Source organism: Hemicordylus capensis, chromosome 2, assembly GCF_027244095.1.
Source record: "Hemicordylus capensis ecotype Gifberg chromosome 2, rHemCap1.1.pri, whole genome shotgun sequence".
NCBI classification, from domain to species: Eukaryota; Metazoa; Chordata; class Lepidosauria; order Squamata; family Cordylidae; genus Hemicordylus; species Hemicordylus capensis.
The window spans coordinates 26,974,684-26,993,035 of NC_069658.1; the positions used below are offsets into that span (position 1 = coordinate 26,974,684).

Sequence of the window (18,352 nt, forward strand, 5' to 3'; positions counted from 1 at the left end):
AAAACTGCCGCCCTGTAACCAGAAGGTTACAAGTTCGATTCTGACCAGGGGCTCAAGGTTGACTCAGCCTTCCATCCTTCCGAGGTTGGTAAAATGAGTACCCAGAATGTTGGGGGCAATATGCTAAAATCATTGTAAACCGCTTAGAGAGCTTCGGCTATAGAGCGGTATATAAATGTAAGTGCTATTGCTATTGCTATTGCTATTGCTATCTGGAAAATGTGATCATCCTCTTACGGCTGATCATGCCCTTCAGCAATCATGTGATCATCCACTTCAGCATTCTAGCACCTCATGCAGTTCTATGTGTAGACCATGCTTGAGTCTCCAGGAAGCAGGAGGGGCTATTGCTGCAGAAACATTCACAGGACATGAGTTATAGGTTGAACTAGTCATTAAAGAGGGAGGGAGGGAGAACTTGACACAGAACTGCCAGTTTAAGCAGCAGCTCTGTGTTTTTTGGTAACACCTTGTTCTGCACCAGAGACCTGTCACATTAGGTTTTTGAGTTCTCACAATGGCATGCTTCATACATGGGTGAGTTCTAAAGAGTTTTCAGAAATCAGATTTGGAGGCAAAAGCCTGGCCAAGTTAAGTAACTAGGACTTTTGAGTCGACAGTCTAATGCCAGCCAGCTTTCGTTACAGCAAAGTTAAAACCAAAATTAAATTATACTGTTGAGGCTTGGCAAGGAGCCATCGCTCAGTGGTAGAGCACATCGTTTGTGTGTCTAAGGTCCCAGTGGCTGACATCTCCATCAGAAAGAGTTCAGGGCTGGGAAAGTCCTCTGCCTGTGGTCCTGGGGCACCAGCCACCTTTTGGCTCTGTCGACAAACAGCCTGACTAAGGCTCCTCGATCTCATGCCTCAGCAATCAGGAAATTAAAAATGCATGGCTTTTCTGGAAATAGCAATACTAGCCGAGTCTGAAACCATTCCATATTCTGTATGTTTGATGGTTTGCATTAAACATGCACAAAAATGTATTAGTGGCCTCAGTTAAGAAAAGTTAAGTCATGCCATAGCATTGATGGTAAAGAATCTATGCAATGAGCCCTGGAGTCTCTAAATCTTCAAGGGAGCTTAAAAATACAGCTGTTCCAATCCAACAGAGCGTTCATGTAGTAGCTGCGGCTGCACACAATAGCCAGTGCTGGCTTGAGTGGGGATGCTTGTGGTGATGCCAAGACACCACTGGCCCAGCCCCCTGATGCCAACATCAAAGGGTGGGGCCAGCCCCACCTTCCTTGTGTGCACTGCCCTTTGGCACCCTTAAACACTATCTATCTATCTACCTATCTATCTATCTATCTATCTATCTATCTATCTATACACACACACACACACACACACTGTTTTTATCTATGATAGTAGATTGATGTTAAGAATTAAAATAGTCTGAAATCACAGAACTATGTTCCTGTTTCATACAAAGTAGGTATCATATATGATCCATAAGTGGTCTGGATAGAATCCATGTAAATTCAAATAAAAGACAATTAACATGTACTCTACAAAGAAAAAAAAATCAAGCCTATATAAAGAGAACTATGAGCATTAAAAACATATACATAAAAGGTCCAAAAGGTTATAGCACCAGGAGTCTAGAGTTCAACTGGGGTTAGCAAGTTGCCATGCCCTTAGTGAAGTGGGCTGTTCTCCACAAAACTTGCCCTTTCTAAGTGAGATGCAGCACCAGGAGGTAGCAATCCAGTTTGAAATCCTATACCATATGCGTTTTGACCATGGTGGTCTTCATCAGTGCCACTGATATCAAGCTCCCATGTTGTACTTTATAGCATTCAGCATTAGTATCTATAATCCATCAGAGCTGTATTCCTCTCCGAGTCTCCTAGTGAAGCTGGAAGTGCCGTTCTCACCAAAAGGGGCAGATTACCACAGAGGCAGAGGAAGCATGTTTCCCCCTTTCCCCCCTTTTTCTTTTTCATTACAAAGCCGTGGTGGCGGCAGCAGTAGCTGCACTGAGGGGGAGGCAAGGGGAAAGCTCTCCCCTTTTAATTTAATTTTTTTTTAAGCCGCAGCGGTGGCAGTAGCTGACCAGAGAGGGGGCGATCGGGTGAGGGGATAGTCCCCCCTTTTGCCCCCTAAAGAGTGCTGGCAGAGGGAAGGGGTGCGGCGGTGGCTGGCTGCAGGGAGGATGTGAGGTGAGGAGGGGAGAGTCGCAGTATCCCCTTTTTAGCTCTAAGCCCGCTGTGCGGTCGTCTGAAAGCTCTTGTCCTTCCTCCTCCCCTCCTGCCAGGTGACTGAACAGCCGCCCGGCGGGCTCTGCTATCTGCAGCCCATTTCCAGCTTTCCTTCTGTGGAAAGTACTTATTCATACTAGAGAGATAAGACAACATAATCTAGAGAACTGGTATCATATTTGATCACTGCAGCAGGGATTTTATATGGAAAACACTGGAGAAAATGTATAAAGGAATGGAAATAGCAGGGTGTTTATTATGCTGTACTGGCTCAATTATCTAATTATGTGAGATTGAAAGAATAAGAAGAAAACATACTGAACTACTGGTTACTATTTATAAACTTTTGAAAGAACAGACCCACTGAAGAGGCAGATTAGTGCATTCATTTAAGTTATTCTAGGATGTAAGTTGTACAGATAAGTTTTATATACTTAAAACTTTTTAAAAATAAAATAGAACAATACAAAATTGTATACTGTAGCAGAATCGTTTTCTTTAAAAATCAGATGGTTTCTATATAGCAAAAATTCCACATTTTTTTAAAAAACATTTAGGAGATTGTTATTTCAATGTAATTCTTGTGTGCTTGCTCAGTCATAAAAGCATCATGTACATTAACAGGAGTTCTGTTAATTACTATGCCATGATCTCTGTGGAAGGAAAGCCAGAAACGAGCTGCAGATAGCAGAGCCCGCCTGGCGGCTGTTCAGTCACCTGGCTGGAGAGGAGGAGGAAAGACAAGAGCTCGCAGTCAACCACACATCAGACTTAGAGGTTAAAAAAGGGGTACTGTGACTCTCCCCTCCACCCACCCCCCTGCAGCTAGCCACCGCCATGCCCTATCCCTCCGCCAACAGTTTTTAGGGGGCAAAAGGGGGAACTTTCCCCTCACCTAGTTCCCCCCCCACGCCGTGGCCGCCACCGTAGCTTAAAAAAATTAAAATAAAAGGGGGGCAACTTTCCTCTCCCCTCGCCCTCCGCACAGCTACAGCCGCCACTGCGGCTTTTTAAAGAATTAAAGTAAAAGGGAAGAACTTTCCAGTAGGGATGTGCACGGAACCTCGGCTGGGTGGTCTGGAAGCAGTGGGCTTGGCACTTTAAGGGTGGGGGGAGGGTGAATTTACCCCTCCTGCCGCATTTTCCTCACCAGCATCATTTATTCCCAAAAACCGTTGGGGTGGCAGCGTACCTCCCTGCCTCCCCGTTGCCCTCATCGGCCAGAAGTGGCCGAAAGTACCGGGCGTGCATGCGCCTGTTGCGTGTGCATGCATTCCCATCTGCCGTGCACGTGTGCGCATGCAATGGGCACATGCACACCCGGTACTTTCGGCCACTTCTGGCTGATGAGGGCAATGGGGCGGCAGGGAGGTATGCTGCCATCCCAAAGGTTTTTGGAAATAAACGATGCTGGTGGGGGAAATGCGGCGGGAGGGGTAAGTGCACCCTTACTTTAAACTTCTAACTGGCCCCGGCATTTGAACTGCTTCGGAGGCTTCTACAATGGTCTCCAAACCGGTTCGTTCACATCCCTACTTTCCAGTCGCTTCCCTTTCCCGGGTTTTTTTTTAAGGGTGGCCAAAGCCTTTTTGCTAATGGGCAGCAAAAAGGTTAATCCACCCCTGCTCACCAAGTTGCCTCCCTTGCCTCCACCTTGCCACTGATCTCCCTACCTCCCTTGTGTACCTCCCTCATGCGCACCACCTTCCTGGTGCTCACTACCTTTCTGCGTCTCCCAGCTGCCCAACTTTCTGGGCAGCTGGGCAATTGAACTGAAGACTGGCAGTGCAGCAGTGATGACGGAAGTGACTTGGTAAGAATGATGCATCTAGCTTTGCAAGTTGAATGCCTGCAAGTGGAAGGTGTGTGTATGTGTGTAGGGGGGAAGAGAACTCTCATGGAATTTCCCGATCTCCAGCTTAAAAGACAGTTTCCCCAAAGGTTAGGCAGCTGGGGGAGGCAGAAAGGTGGTTCACATAAGGGAGGCAGGACTGGCAATGCCCACTGGTGCCAGCATCAGGGGGCTGGGCTGGGCCATTAGGTGGGGGGAATAGGAAGAGGGGTGGCAGCATGGTGGCAAGGTGCCAGGGAGTGGCAGTGGCAGGCAGGTGAGGTGACACTCATGTGCTGTGGTGGGCAGTGTGGGATACCTGCATTCGCTGCTCCATGGTGCATATGCCACCTGAAGCCATCGTCTCACCTTGCCTCAAAGACAAGCTGTCCCTGCATGTAGCCCTTTTAAAAAAGCCAAATGTTGTGGATCAAGATTTGGTGGAGAAGGGAGTGTGGGGATTTTCAAACCCAGGCACCCTGAAAAGCAAATTAGTGGGATTTTTTTTAAAAATGGCTATGTGCTTCCAGCCTCATTTGTTGGATGGAGATGGGAGATCATGTGCATACACAATTTCCCAGTTTGGGAATCATGCCTACACAGTTTCCCCAGGGATGTGTATGTCTTCATCTTTTGTGAATAGTGCAAAAAGTGATGTCGTTGGTCACAAGGTCATAATTATATGAGTTCTGTATTGGAAGGAGTAAAATCAGGGAGGGTATGGGATGAAAACTGATCCGATGAGAACAATATATGTTTGCTGGTGATGATGGGAGTTATAGTTGAACAGCAGTTGGAGAGCCCAGGTTGCCTACTCTTGGACTAGTGCAGGGGTTCCCAACGTGTTGGGATATTGCTGAACGACAACTCCTATCATCTCCAGCTAGTTTATTGTGACTAGGGATGATGGGAGTTGTAGTTCAGCAACATCTGGAGTAACTCAGTCCGGGAAACTTTGATCTAGTGGAAAGGTTTGGACTTGGGGCTGAGAAACCTGGGTTCAAATCTCAGATCAGCTACAGACTCATTGGTGGACGGCCATTGAAAATCATTATCTCTCATCTTCAGTTCCCTTGCTATATGCAAGGGATATATGGAGTTAATGCTAATTCCATTAAATACAATGGAACTGGGTTTAATAGCTAACAAGCACATCCTATTTAAATCCCATTGATTTCAATGGGATGTGCAGCATAATTCTGTGTGTTTACTCAGAAGTAAGTCCTACTGCATTTGGCTGACTTCTTCCTAGGTCAATATGTGCAGGATTGCAACATAAGCCAACTCAGAGTTTTTGTGCCCCTTGCCAGTGAAGTGCAATGTAAAGAAACTCACAATTCAGTGACAGCACAATCTTTTGTTGAACCTATGAAGCTGCTTATTTGGAGCTAGACCAGCGGTCCAGTTGACCTAGCTCACTCTTGTCTACATCAACTGGCAGTCATGCTCAAGGGTTTCAAGCTATGTCAAGATGCCAAGGATCAACCCTATGCCCTTCTTCATGCAAAATATGTGCACTACTATTGAGGCTCAACAAATCCCCAGAATTTCACATCCTCTAGTATTTTATGAGGGATTACTGGGAAGATGGGAGTGGCTGGTGGCAGCCATGCACCTCCATAATGTCTAATTTATTTGTTTGTCTATAAACTGAGTTATATGTCCCACACCTTTGGCCTTTCAGGGTCACTAGCAAAACAGCAAGTTCACTGATAATGAAGGAAATTACTGGGTGTCTCTCTGAGCCTAACCCACATCACAGAGTTGTTGGGAGGATATTGGATAACGTGGGTTTGCCCCACATATGTTGCACTGAGCAGCTTGGAGGGAGAAAGTGATACCAATGTAATAAATGAACAATAAACAAATCTAATACAATTGAAGAACCTAAATTCACTGATGCATGCAATGAAGTAATACTGGACATTAGGCCTTTTCTTCGGCAGGTTTGAAGCCAAAGAACGCACAACACTCCTTTGGAATGATGCTGAAGCAACAGTTTCTGTGCTTTTCCTGATGTGTTTGTGGAGGAGCAGAGCTCCATATACTATCCTAGCAACAGCTGAGAAGGTGTGTGGCATGCAATGGGAGCTGTTTGGTGAGCCTTGGGAGGGGTTGTCCTTTCTGGAGCATTTCCCCATTCAGCTCTATGGGCAAGAAACTAGCTCCCCCAACACCTCCTTCTGCTTTGCCATCTTGGGGGCAGTTCAGGGCTCTGTTTCCCATAAAGGAACCTTCCATCAGAAGTGTTTGGAATTGTGTGGTGACAGCCATGCAGGGAGTGGATGCCAAGGGGTGGAGCAGATTATTTGGCTTTGAATGCACTGAAGCTCAGGCGTACCAAATATGTATTAAATGTATTCAATGTGCAGGGCTGGTATTTCTCAACTTATTTCCTATTAGTTTGAAAAATGGTTCTGATAACTCAGTGCATGTTGCAGACAATGTTGTATATAGTTACTACTCATTCCCAGAATTTTCAAAGCATCTGACTTTATTTTATTTGTTGGTTCAATATTTGTACCACCTTTCATAAGACATCCCAAGGTGGTTTAGAAGAGTTCATGGCAGAAGGGACTTAACTCTAAAATTAATCTTGTAGGCCTGTCTGGGACACACTTATGTAAATATGATTATCTGGAGGCGAGAAGACAGATAAAGGAGAGATTGTTGGATATAGACGATCAAGAAACTTCTGCAGGGGCAAAACATGGTTGCTCTCCCCTGGAATGGGGTGAAGCACAGGACATAAGGTTGTCCTCTAACTATTTATATTTCCTAACCTTGCCCAAATAGAGGAAATTTTTAATGACTGCTTGATTCAATTGTTTACCTACTGCTGTCATGGAGGGCCTTTAAAACAAACAAACAAACAAACAAACCACTTTTGATCTGAGATTGTGTTTTTGTGGGCAAGGGTATGTTGAAACTGTTGAGCATGTTTTGTTAGAATGTGTGTGTACTATGATGACATTAGAAGTAAATTTGTGAAACCTCTGTTGACTCTACTTCAGGGGAGGGACAGAGGTTTTAATGTTGCTTATCTTCTTGTCGGATATGATAAAGAAGTAACAATAAGTATGGCCAAATACCCTGTTGCTGTTACTATTAGAAGAAGACAAATGCTAGAGCTGAATCAATAGTATAAATTGTAAGGGGCCGAGCTGGATTTTTTATGTCACTAATTGTATTTTGTTATTGTATTAGTTGGTTATTGTATTATGGTCTGTAGAATAATAAAGGCATATTGATGATGATGATGATTTAGTTATTACATTTTTATACCACCCCATCCAAAGGCTCTGTTCAACAAGTAAAATACAAAAACAAACATCATTTAAAACAAACAGATTAAAACAATATAAAAACAAATTTAGAACAGTTCAGAACCATTTAAAATCAATTACAATGCTTTAAAAGAATTTAAAAACCTTGGAAGGCCAGGCCAAACAAATAAGTCTTTAGGGTTCTCTTGAAGGCCAACAATGAGTCAAAACTACGGATATCTGCCAGGAGTGCATTCCACAGGCCAGGAACAGCTACAGAGAAGGCCCAGTTCGGAGTTGCCACTAGATGCACCGTGGTAACTGGAGACAGACCTCCCTCGATGACCTCAACGTGAAGGGGGTCATACAGAAGAAGGCGCTCTCTAAGGTAACATGGATCTAAGCCATTTAGAGCTTTAAAAGTGATAACCAGCAATTTGTATTTTGCCCAAAAGCATATTGGCAGCCAGTGCAACTGTTTGAGAACAGGCATAATATGGGCTCTCTGGGTTATCTCAGTCTGGCTGTTGCATTTTGAACTAACTGAAGTTTCTGAATTACGTACAAAGGCAGCCCCATGTAGAGTGCATTGCAATAGTCAAGCTTGGAGGTTACCAGATAATGCACCGCTATTTTGAGATCGTTCTCTTCAAGGAATAGACACAGCTGTCAAATCAGCCAAAGCTGATAGAAAGCACTCCTGGCCATAGTCTCCAACTGGGATACCAGGGTAAAATACAATAAAACTCCATTAAAAAATCACATTTAAAACTTTAAAACAGTGAAACAATAAAAACCATAAAACACACACCCACAAACCCACGCGCGTGCACATACACACACCCCATAGAAAAGGAAGTAGGAAAGCTGAGAGACCTGGCTTAGATTAGATTTCTTTTCTTTTCAAATTTTACTGCCCATATTCAAGATTTGCCTGCTATATTTTCTCCACTCCTCTCTACCAATCTCTTTCCCATAGAGAACTTTTACAATATTTTGCTGCCAGTGTGGTTCCTTGTATTTGTTTTCTTTCTCAGGTATTGGTTTGAGTTCCAGATTTTATTTTATTTTCTTCTTCTTCTGGTTTCGTAAAGGGATATTCTCAGCTACACTGGCTCTTTCTTTTCCAGTTTATAAGGGGGTGGGGAAAAGAATAAGATTATGGGCGTTATGTGCCCCTTTTCAGCTGGTGATTGAATTTAGCTCCCTCCAGACACGATATAGTACATGCATACAGGCATCATGTACATGCTATTGTATAAGCGACTGTACATGTGTTCATTTAAAAACTGAACAGACCCCTCAAAGGTAGGCTACAGATAGGAAGTGTATTACTGTATTAGTGTGGACAGTGACATGTGAAAAATTCTACGTGTGCGTAGATCCTTTACATGTGTACACTTATACACAGGGCTGGTGTTACCATTAGGCTAACTAGGCAGCTGCTTAGCGCACAGACCTCAGAGGGGCACAGAGTGTAGAGTGTCAATGTGTTAAGAGTGTGAGAAACCAGAACAATGAGTAGAAATATGGGGGGGGAAACTATTTTTTTTGGGGGGGGGGAGTGCAAGTACTTAGCCTTGCCTAGGGTGCAAAATACTTTGGCACTGGCCCTGACTATACACAGTTTATATGTACATTGAACTTACAAAGGCTATACTCACTAGCAGGATATGGGAGGTGGGGAGGCAGGGATGGACTTACCTTCCCCCCCCCAGATGATCATAACTCTCCTCTTCGGTGCGCCATAGTTCTGGTGCTGTGCAGCCTCACAATCCACGCTGCACAGAACAGAACGGATCTCTGGAGGCCAGGACTTGTTTTCCCATTCTCCAGGAATCCCACAATGCACCACGCGATGAGCATGATGCCTTGGGGAGTTCCCCCAGGAATCGGGCACTCTAGGCACCCGATTCTGTGTATGCTCGGGCTGCATGTGCCAGTGATCTCAAGTGATCCCGGCACTCCACACAAGCAACCTAACCCAGGCTGGGCTGCCCTAGCCTGGGTTAGGCTGCTTGTGATAATAGCCTTATAGTGCAGTCCTATTCAGACGTTATCTTTAAGACTGCAGATACAGCTGTCTAAAAGTGCTCCAGAAGTCCCATCCAGCATGTCACTCGCCCACCTACCCACCCACTCTCTTGACAGTGTTTGTTTGAAGAGGCAAATGCCATAACCATGATGGCATGCATTTCTGTGGCCAGCAGGCTCACAGGAAGATTGGGAGGCAAGGCAGTAGAGGATTGTAGGGACTTACCCTCTCTCGGGGCCACCCCACCACCAGACTCCCAGAAGCCTCCATTGCTCAGGTGCCCACACCCGAGAACACGTGCAAGTCAATCCCCATTGCGGGTAGACCCCGTGATGCTTGGTAGAGCACTGACATGGCTGACATCATCAAGTGCCACCCCGCAGCTGGGGCATGGCTTCCTGACTGTCTCTTGGGAGTGCCCACCCCTGACTAAGGTAGGGTCCGCCTCATAGGACGGATGCTGTGAGTGCAAAGCCCTATGTAAGGAGGAGTCAACCAGTGATGACGAGCCAGAAGCATGGGAGGGCATGCTTCCATGGAACTGCCCTATGATCTCCTAAGCAGTGCAGAGATGCTATCTATGTCTTAGACTGGGCTGGGGATTACAGGTGACATAGTCTCCTCTCCCAAGCAACCCTGGACATGGATGTTGGGGGACAAAAGGGGGCTAGCTCTGCAGGAAAGATAGTCTGGGAGGCAAACTAGAAAAAAGTGCTTAGAAAATGTATTTTGTGGTGAACCCCCTCCCCAACGCCTCAACAACAACAAAAAATCAATCAGATTTTTATTTGATTTCATTAAATTAGAAGTTCCCACTGCCACCATTGGTATTGAATAGAAAGAAGTGGTCTTAGGGTCATAAGTTATGCAAGCCTATTGTAGATGATTGAATTTGGATTTGCACTTGTACAGTCCAATTAGGTGTGCCAGCAAACTCGCTGGATGGTTAAATAATAACGTATTTTGGACAGAAGAGGGTGTTTGGTGTAAGGATCTTGACTGAGATCATTGTGAATGGATTGAAGAGGACTCTGAGAAGTTTGGGAGTAAATTCTGGGGGCCATTGGAAATAATTATGTGGTGATTTTTAATAATAATAAGAATGCTGATATAAAAAACCTCCCAATTGAGCATGTAAACTAATGCTCAGGAGAACAAAAATGTCAGATGAATCAAACTAATTGGAAAAAAGATTGCTAAGGACAATTGGCCTGGCTGAGTTGGATGGTTGACCTAGAGGGGCCTCCAAAATATGACTGAGAAATATTCTGATGGCTGGAAGCTTGATTCTTCTATCCTGCTTTTGCCATTAATCAAATTTCTCTTTCAAACAGCGTCTTCAGGATTTACTTGGTTTTAATTCAATACAGTTCCACTGATGGCTTTTTCATCTTAAAATAGGCTCTGGTTTAGGTCAAATTGTGCTGGGCATTTTGACATTTCTATAACCTTAAATGAACCACAATGGGAGGATTAATAATAATAAAAGGAAGGATAGGAGACCAACAAAACAAGTGGCACCAACAAAACCTTTTATAGTTGAATGACTATGCAAACAATATTTGGGGGCAAAAATTGAGTTGTCCCAGTCTACAACTTGTGACTCACCAAGCCAAACGGAGCCTATTGGTGGTGTATTGTTATCTGCCAGATACTTGGTGACCCCCTTTTGGGTTTCCCATCCAGTCAAGAAGCAAAAAACCTTTCTGTTTGGTACAATGGCAGATATGGCTGCTGGTCTGGAGTCAGGATCTGCTGGTGCTTGAACCTTGGACCATTTGATGGGTTCTTATAATCTTTGTGATGTTAGCTGAATTAGAATCAGAGATTCCTGAGACACATGCGCTCCCAGAGCTCAGTTCAGAGGGTTGCCAAGCAGCCAAACACACATGGAGGAAGAGGGGTGTGTGATTTTTGCTGCACTTTCCTCCCTCCTGGAGTAATATTTGACTTCAGAAATATGTCCCTGAGGGCTGTACAGCCCTTAGGGACATGTTCTGAAGTCAAAGTACTGTTGTGGAGGGAGGAAATAGCAGGGAAATCACTCTCTACCTTCTGCTTATGTTTGGATGCTCATCAGTGCTCTGAACTGAGATCTAATGCAGACTCTTCCATGGACGCAGTCCCTGTTCCACACTTCAAACACTGTGCAGAATGTGAGCCATGATACCCAGAAGGACAGCCAGAGTCCACTCCTCAAATGACACCCCATCCAAAGATCTCCAGTAGCAGGAATCCCAATACCCCTCATTGTGATTTCTATCCCTGGTCTGAATCCACCTCCTCCAATATTCACTCCAAGACCTCAGAAGCAGTGATGATGAGCCTGTGCCAAAGCTCAGGTCTAGAGACATAACCCCTCTTTGGCAGCCTGACTTTCCATCTATCTAGTCTACTCAGGAGAAGGAAGCAAATTCCATGAGTTTTCCAGATCAGGGCCCTGAAAAGATCCAGGAAGAAGCGAAGTGATCAGGTCCACTATAAACCATTAAGTCTTAGCTGCTCAGTGCTGATGCAACAGTTCTTTGGGAAAGTGCCTCACCTGTCTTTGGGCAATTCCAAGGGTAAGGAATCAGGCATATTACCACTTTTCCACTGGAAAAAGAACACCTCCTACTATAAGGCCATATTTTTACAATATCCTTAAATATTATAGTGTTTAAAATGTGCAAAATACTTTGGTAACAGAATCAGAATTTGACATTATTTCTGATTCAGACTGACATATTTTGCACATTTCAGACACTAAGGGTTTTGTAAAAATCATGGCTTTATTGTTGGGGACAGGGATGTGTGAACCTGTTTGAGCTCAAGGTCAAGCTGAATCCTCCAGTCCAGTTCGGGGCCAGTTCGGGGTTGCTACCTGGTGTACTTATTGTTAAAAAAAAGAGTAGGACTCACCGTTGCTGCCGGGTTCGGCGGCCCTGGGGGGTGCTGCTGCAGCCACAGGGGGATCTCCAGCAGCTTCCCTCCCCCCCACCGGCCTCCCCCAGTCTTCGAAAGACCAGTTTGGCCCATTTCAGGGCCGTTTTAGCCCTTTGAGAGAGCACAGTGGCCATTTTTGAGTTGGCCATGCATGTGTGCTGGCCATTGGCATGGCTGGGTGATGATAGGCCATACCAGCCCTTTGGAAACCGGGGGGAGGCTGGTGGGGGGAGAGGAAGCCAACAGAGACTCCCTATGGCCGCAGCAGCACCCCCAGGGCCACTGAACCCAGCAGTGGTGGTGAGTACAACTTTTTTAAAAATACGCCTGCTAGCACCCCCGAACTGGCCCCAAACCAATTCTAATTCGAACTGAGCCCTCATTCAGGGGTAACAGAACCAAACATGTCCAGTTCCGTGCACATCCCTAGTTGGAGCTGCTCTCTTGCCAGTGGCTATATATAATATCAACTTGGAAATTTGCTTATCATTGAAAAAGTGTCATGCCTGATGTTGTGAACCCTGGAACATGCATACTGCTATTTATCCATTGCCTTCAACATCCGCACAGCAGTACACTCAATCCGTATTCTACATTTTTGAGGAATCCAGTCCCCATATTGGCTTTAATATAAATGCATGTACAGTCATTGATGTGAAAATGTGTACACATGTACAGACTCCTGTATGTGTATACACCAGAGGCGTAACTATAGGGGGGGGCAGGGGGGGCACGTGCCCCGGGCGCCAGTGCCCCGGGCGCCATCTTTTCTGGTCACGTGGGGGGCGCCGCCATGACAAAAAGAATATTTTTTTAATTTTTAAATTTTTTTTGTTAATACAAATGTTTCCTGCTCTGTGCAGCAGCGCTGCAGCAGTCAAGGGAGCGTGTCGGCGCCCCCTCCCCCACGAGCAGTCCATTCCGCGCCGCCCGCGCCCCCCTCATTGCTTTGTTGGCGCCTGGCAGCCAGTCAGTGGCCTGGCTTGGCGGCGGGCGCTTGTGAGGAAAAACCTAAGTATAATGTAGTATGTTGGGGGCCGGGGGGGGCACCATTTCAGTGCTTGCCCCGGGCTCTGTTTTCCCTTGTTACGCCTCTGGTATACACTACAGTCGAATGTGCGAATAGCCTTACACAATAGCCTTTGAGATGGCAACAGCCAGAAGAGGAATCTTTCCCTCTCCTTTCACACCTATTTGCATCTTTGCAGCTGTCACTCCCAGGCAACATGGTGGCCTCAGTCTCAGAGAGCAATACTCACATGGCTGGAGAGGCCCTTTGTAAGAGCCAATGATTGCCCTCTGCAATAGGACTGGGAAAGTCCTATTAGAAGTCTGGCTTCTGTCTAAATCGAGAGACCCCATACCCCAGAAGAAGAATATAAATACACAGGACAGGTTGAGTTAAATAAGTTTGTTAAAATATATACAATAGATTCAGGGCAGCTTACTTTTATTATATTGTCTCTGCAGTCTGATTGTGGCAGGCAAGGAATGGGAAAGGGTAGCAGGTTCTAAAGGCTGAGGGGCTGGCTGAAGGGTTGCTTCCATTTTAGCCCTTTTCTCTAGGATTGCCTTCCTTTTGTCACTCACTTTTTACAGAGCATTCACACAGCACGTAGTTATATAGTGGCATCCCTGTGTTTTCTGTGTTGCTTGTCAGACCTTTTGCTATCAAATGCATTTGCAATATTAGCCTGTTTTTTGTTTTTTTTAATGCCAATAAAATAGAATACTGCACATAATCTCATTTGGGAAATCAACAGAATAGATATCTAATTGTAATATTAGCAGACCGAATCATTTGAGGGCCTAAATTTGCTTGCAGGAATATCAACACCAAAAAGCAATGCATTCAGTAATAACCATGCATAGGTACACCTAGGTAATTTTGGAGCCTGGACTTAAAGGCCTTTGGAGCTCCTCCACCCCACTCTGCAAGTTAAGCATCACCCCGCTACACACACACTGTGACAACACAGTACTTTTAACACACCGTTTTTTGAGGGAACAAACAACAACTGAACTCACAAAATGTAATATAAAACAGCTAGACTTGTGCAAATATGCATTAGCAGAAACATTTCCACATGCAACTTAACATATTCCCATCCCACATATTTCTTTATCCCTTCTGTCTCTAAAGCACCCGGCACAGGTCACAATCGCACCCAGCCACCCAAATATTGCTGGTGTAGTGTGGCAACCACGCCAACCAGAACTAAAGAGGATTTATTTATATTTATTTATTGTTGAACATATATACTGCCTTTCATTAAAAACAATCTCAAGGCAGTTTACAAAAGTTAAAAAAACATACAATAAAATGACAATAAGAATAATAAGCTAAAAATATAAAAACAAACCAAAATAAAAACCTATAAAATAGAAGCATAAAAAACTATACACAGGTAAAAACACATAGAAGCAGCAATAAAAACAATCATGTGAAAGCCTGGATAAAAAGCCAAGGTTTAACAAACTTTCTAAAAACTGTGATGGAGTCTGAGGAGCGAATGGCCACTAGGAGAGCATTCCAGAGTCTGGGGGCAGCAACAGAGAAGGCCCTGTCCTGAGTGCATGACAGCCGAGCCTCCCTCATTGTCGGCACCCAGAGCAGAGCTCCCTCAGATGACTTCGTCGAGTGGGCAGCAACCCTTGGGAGCAGGCGGTCCCTCAGATACCCCGGGCCCAAACCGTTAAGAGCTTTAAAGGTCAAAACCAGCACCTTGAATTGGACCTGGAAACGAACTGGCAGCCAGTGCAACTCTTTCAGAAGGGGTGTGATGTGCTCCCATCGGGCAGCTCTGGATAAAACCCTAGCTGCCGCATTTTGCACTAGCTGCAGTTTTCGGATATTCTTGAAGGGCAGTCCCCTGTAGAGCATGTTGCACTAATCCAGCTGTGACGTGACTAAGGCATGGGTAACTGTGGCCAGATCTGCCTTCTTGAGAATGGGACGCAGCTGGTGCACTAGTCAAAGCCATGCAAAGGCACCCCTGGCCACCGTCTCCACCTGAGCCTCCAAAAGCAGAGCCGGGTCCAGTAGTACCCCCAAGCTGCGTACTTGCTCCTTCAAGGGGAGTGCAACCCCATCCAGAACCGGTAAAATCTCCTCATCCCGATTGGCTCTCCTACTGACCAACAGTACCTCCTTCTTATCCGGATTCAATTTCAGTTTATTAGCCCACATCCAACCGATCATGGCCTCTAGCCCCCGATTCAGGACATCCACTGCCTCCCTAGGATCAGATGACAAGGAGAGATAGAGCTGAGTGTCATCCGCATATTGCTGACAACTCAGTCCAAGTCCCTGGATGACCTCTCCCAGCGGTTTCATGTAGATGTTAAACAGCATGGGGGATAAGACCGATCCCTGCAGGACCCCACAGGCCAAAGTCCATGGAGCCGAACAGTAGTCCCCCAGCACCACCTTCTGGACCCTCCCCCCAAGAAAGGACCGGAACCACTGCAATGCAGTACCTCCGAGTCCCATACTCGAGAGGCGGCCGAGAAGGATACCATGGTCGATGGTATCGAACGCCGCCGAGAGGTCCAGCAGAACCAACAGGGATGCACTCCCCCTGTCTAGTTCCCTGCAAAGGTCATCCACTAGAGTGACCAAGGCAGTCTCAGTCCCATACCCGGGGCGGAAGCCAGATTGAGAAGGGTCCAGATAATACTGTATCATCCAAGACCCTCTGCAGCTGGGACGCCACCACACACTCTATCAGGGATTTGGGGGCCCCCAGGGGGGTAACCAAAGAGTTTTAGGAGACATGACTCCTAGCAAGTCTCCTTGGTGTTACACTAGCTGCTAGTATGGCATTGCTATGGGGGAATGGTTAGGCAGGTAGTTAATTGACACGGAGAACCACAAATCAGAGAAATAGGCTGGTTAGAAGAGGAAGGGCTAGGCAAAACACATTAATGCAATGCAGCTGCTGTTGTAGGTGAACCAGGTGACTTAAATTGGCAACTGCTGCATGCTGTTTGGAAAGCAAGAGGGAAGAGCAGAAGGTTCCAAGTTCCCTCCCTGGCTTCTCCAAGATAGGGCTGAGAGAGTTTCCTGCCTGCAACCTTGGAGAAGCCGCTGCCAGTCTGTGAAGACAATACTGAGCTAGATAGACCAATGGTCTGACTCAGTATATGGCAGCTTCCTATGTTCCTATGTAAGGCTAGGTTCTGAGAGAAGGAGAATGTGAGAGGGCAATTCTCCTGAGTTAGTTGCTTTAATTTAGGTTGTCAACAGAGGGCAGGATAAGGATTTTTGGAGAATTTAGGCAAACTTTGAGCATACATGGAGAAGCCTATTTGCAAATATGGATCTCCACTATGCTTCCATTTGTCAAGCAGGGCAAGTACCTATATGGGTTCCTTTCCCCATGGAGTCAATGATCAGAGCTTGTGATCAGAGACACACAAATTAAGGGCTCCCCAAGGGCTTCTTGTTTATCAGTAAAGGGTAGAAAAGAAATGATAAAAAAGGAAAGAATCCCTGTTCTAAAGTGGGCAACTGTGGAAGGGGCTATATATCTACCTGTCTTGCAGCTTTGCCTGGTGTTGGAATGAGGAGGTTGGAGATCCGCTGAGTGAGAGGAGCTCTGGGCATGGGTCTCAAGGAATCAAGGGGCCAGTGGTGGAGCGAGACCGCCGGCGGACTGTGTGCGGCCACCGCCGTGGCCCCACTGACCCCACCCCCACGTCTGACATCAGACGCTGGGGCTAGCCACGCCCCCGCATCTGACGTCAGACGCGGGGGCGTGGTCTGGATGAACGTAGCCTTGAGGTTCTGTTCGGCCAGGGGAGAGTTGCCCTTTAACTGCCGAAGGGACCGCATGGCCCCTTCGGCAGTTAAACAAAGGCTGGTGCTGCTCTCGCAGCGCAGCCCAGGAGCGGCTCTTCCCTGCAGGAAGCGGCTCTTCCCTGCAGCCCAGGAGCGGTTCTTCCCTCTTCTCACCCGCGTTCGCAGTGTGCAACCAGGAGCGGCTCTTCCCTGCCTTTGCAGGGAAGAGCCACTCTGTGCTGCGAACAAAGCGCCAGCCTTTGTTTAGCTACTGAAGGGGCTGCTCGGCCCCCGCTCGGGAGCGAAACAAGCCTCCCCATGTCTGACGTCAGACGCGGGGGGCCTGTTGGGGCTGCTCTCGCGGCCCCTGGTTGGTCGGTGGCCCGGGTTCTTTGAACCTGTTGGCCCAATGGTGCCCAAAATTGTGATTTCAGCTCAGAGATTCTCAGGCTTGGGAATTTCTAGGCGTCATCCACAGAATGTGCACTCTATCTCAGCTTTCAGTGGGGTGGGTGGTCAAGGTAACAAGAATTAGAGTCGCTTCAATCCCTGGGATCAACAGCATGGAAGTAAATCTGTGGAGAGGTTAGCGGGTTGGCAAGGCTAACCAAAAGTTGAACCACAAACTGCGCTGAACAGTATCCACACACTGAGCCCTTTCTCACGAGCAGTGAGAAAAGGCTGCTGGCTCTGTGGGGAGGAAGCCCTAAAGAGATTACCTCCCTGCTCATTCCACCTTCCCTGGGTAGGTAGATCTCCAGCCCAGATGAGCACTGGCTGCTGCCGGCAGCACTGAGGGTTGGGGTGCTGGGACACATCACCCTGTGTCTCCTCACCACCTGGAGCTCCAATAATGCACTGCATGAGTTGTGCTCGCTTCAGCAGCACATATACTGAAATTGGAAAAAACCAGAGATTATCATGGCCCTGGGCAAGCATGACATGCAAATTCGTGAAGCGTTCCTCTGCATGAGTGCATGGTACATTATGGCTATCCCCTACCCCAAGTCTGCTATCTGTGGCTGCTTGACAGATGATTGTAAAAAAGAAGTTAAGGAAGTGCTTACTCCCGCTGGTGTGTACCCCTGATCCTGGTGGTACACACACGCATGCAAAACCGGGCTGGGCTCCTTTAGCCTGGTTTTACACGCGTGTGTGAACAGCCTCACTGAATATAACATGAACGCTGAACAAAAGTATTAGCTTTGGGAGGGGTTTTATACCCTAAAGACTGAGAGGCTATTCTCATGACCAGCAAAAATGGGCTAGGAGAGCCTAGCCCGATTTTTGCTGTTCGTGTAAACCACTG

The 18,352-nt window shown here is 46.4% G+C and overlaps 1 non-coding gene across 1 annotated transcript; it reads left to right on the forward strand.

The window, feature by feature from the left end:
* The first annotated feature begins 17,912 nt into the window (after positions 1-17,912).
* LOC128348396 (U6 spliceosomal RNA) lies at positions 17,913-18,015 on the forward strand. The gene has a single exon (XR_008318120.1). It is a non-coding gene; the product is annotated as a U6 spliceosomal RNA (small nuclear RNA).
* The last annotated feature ends 337 nt before the right edge of the window (positions 18,016-18,352 follow it).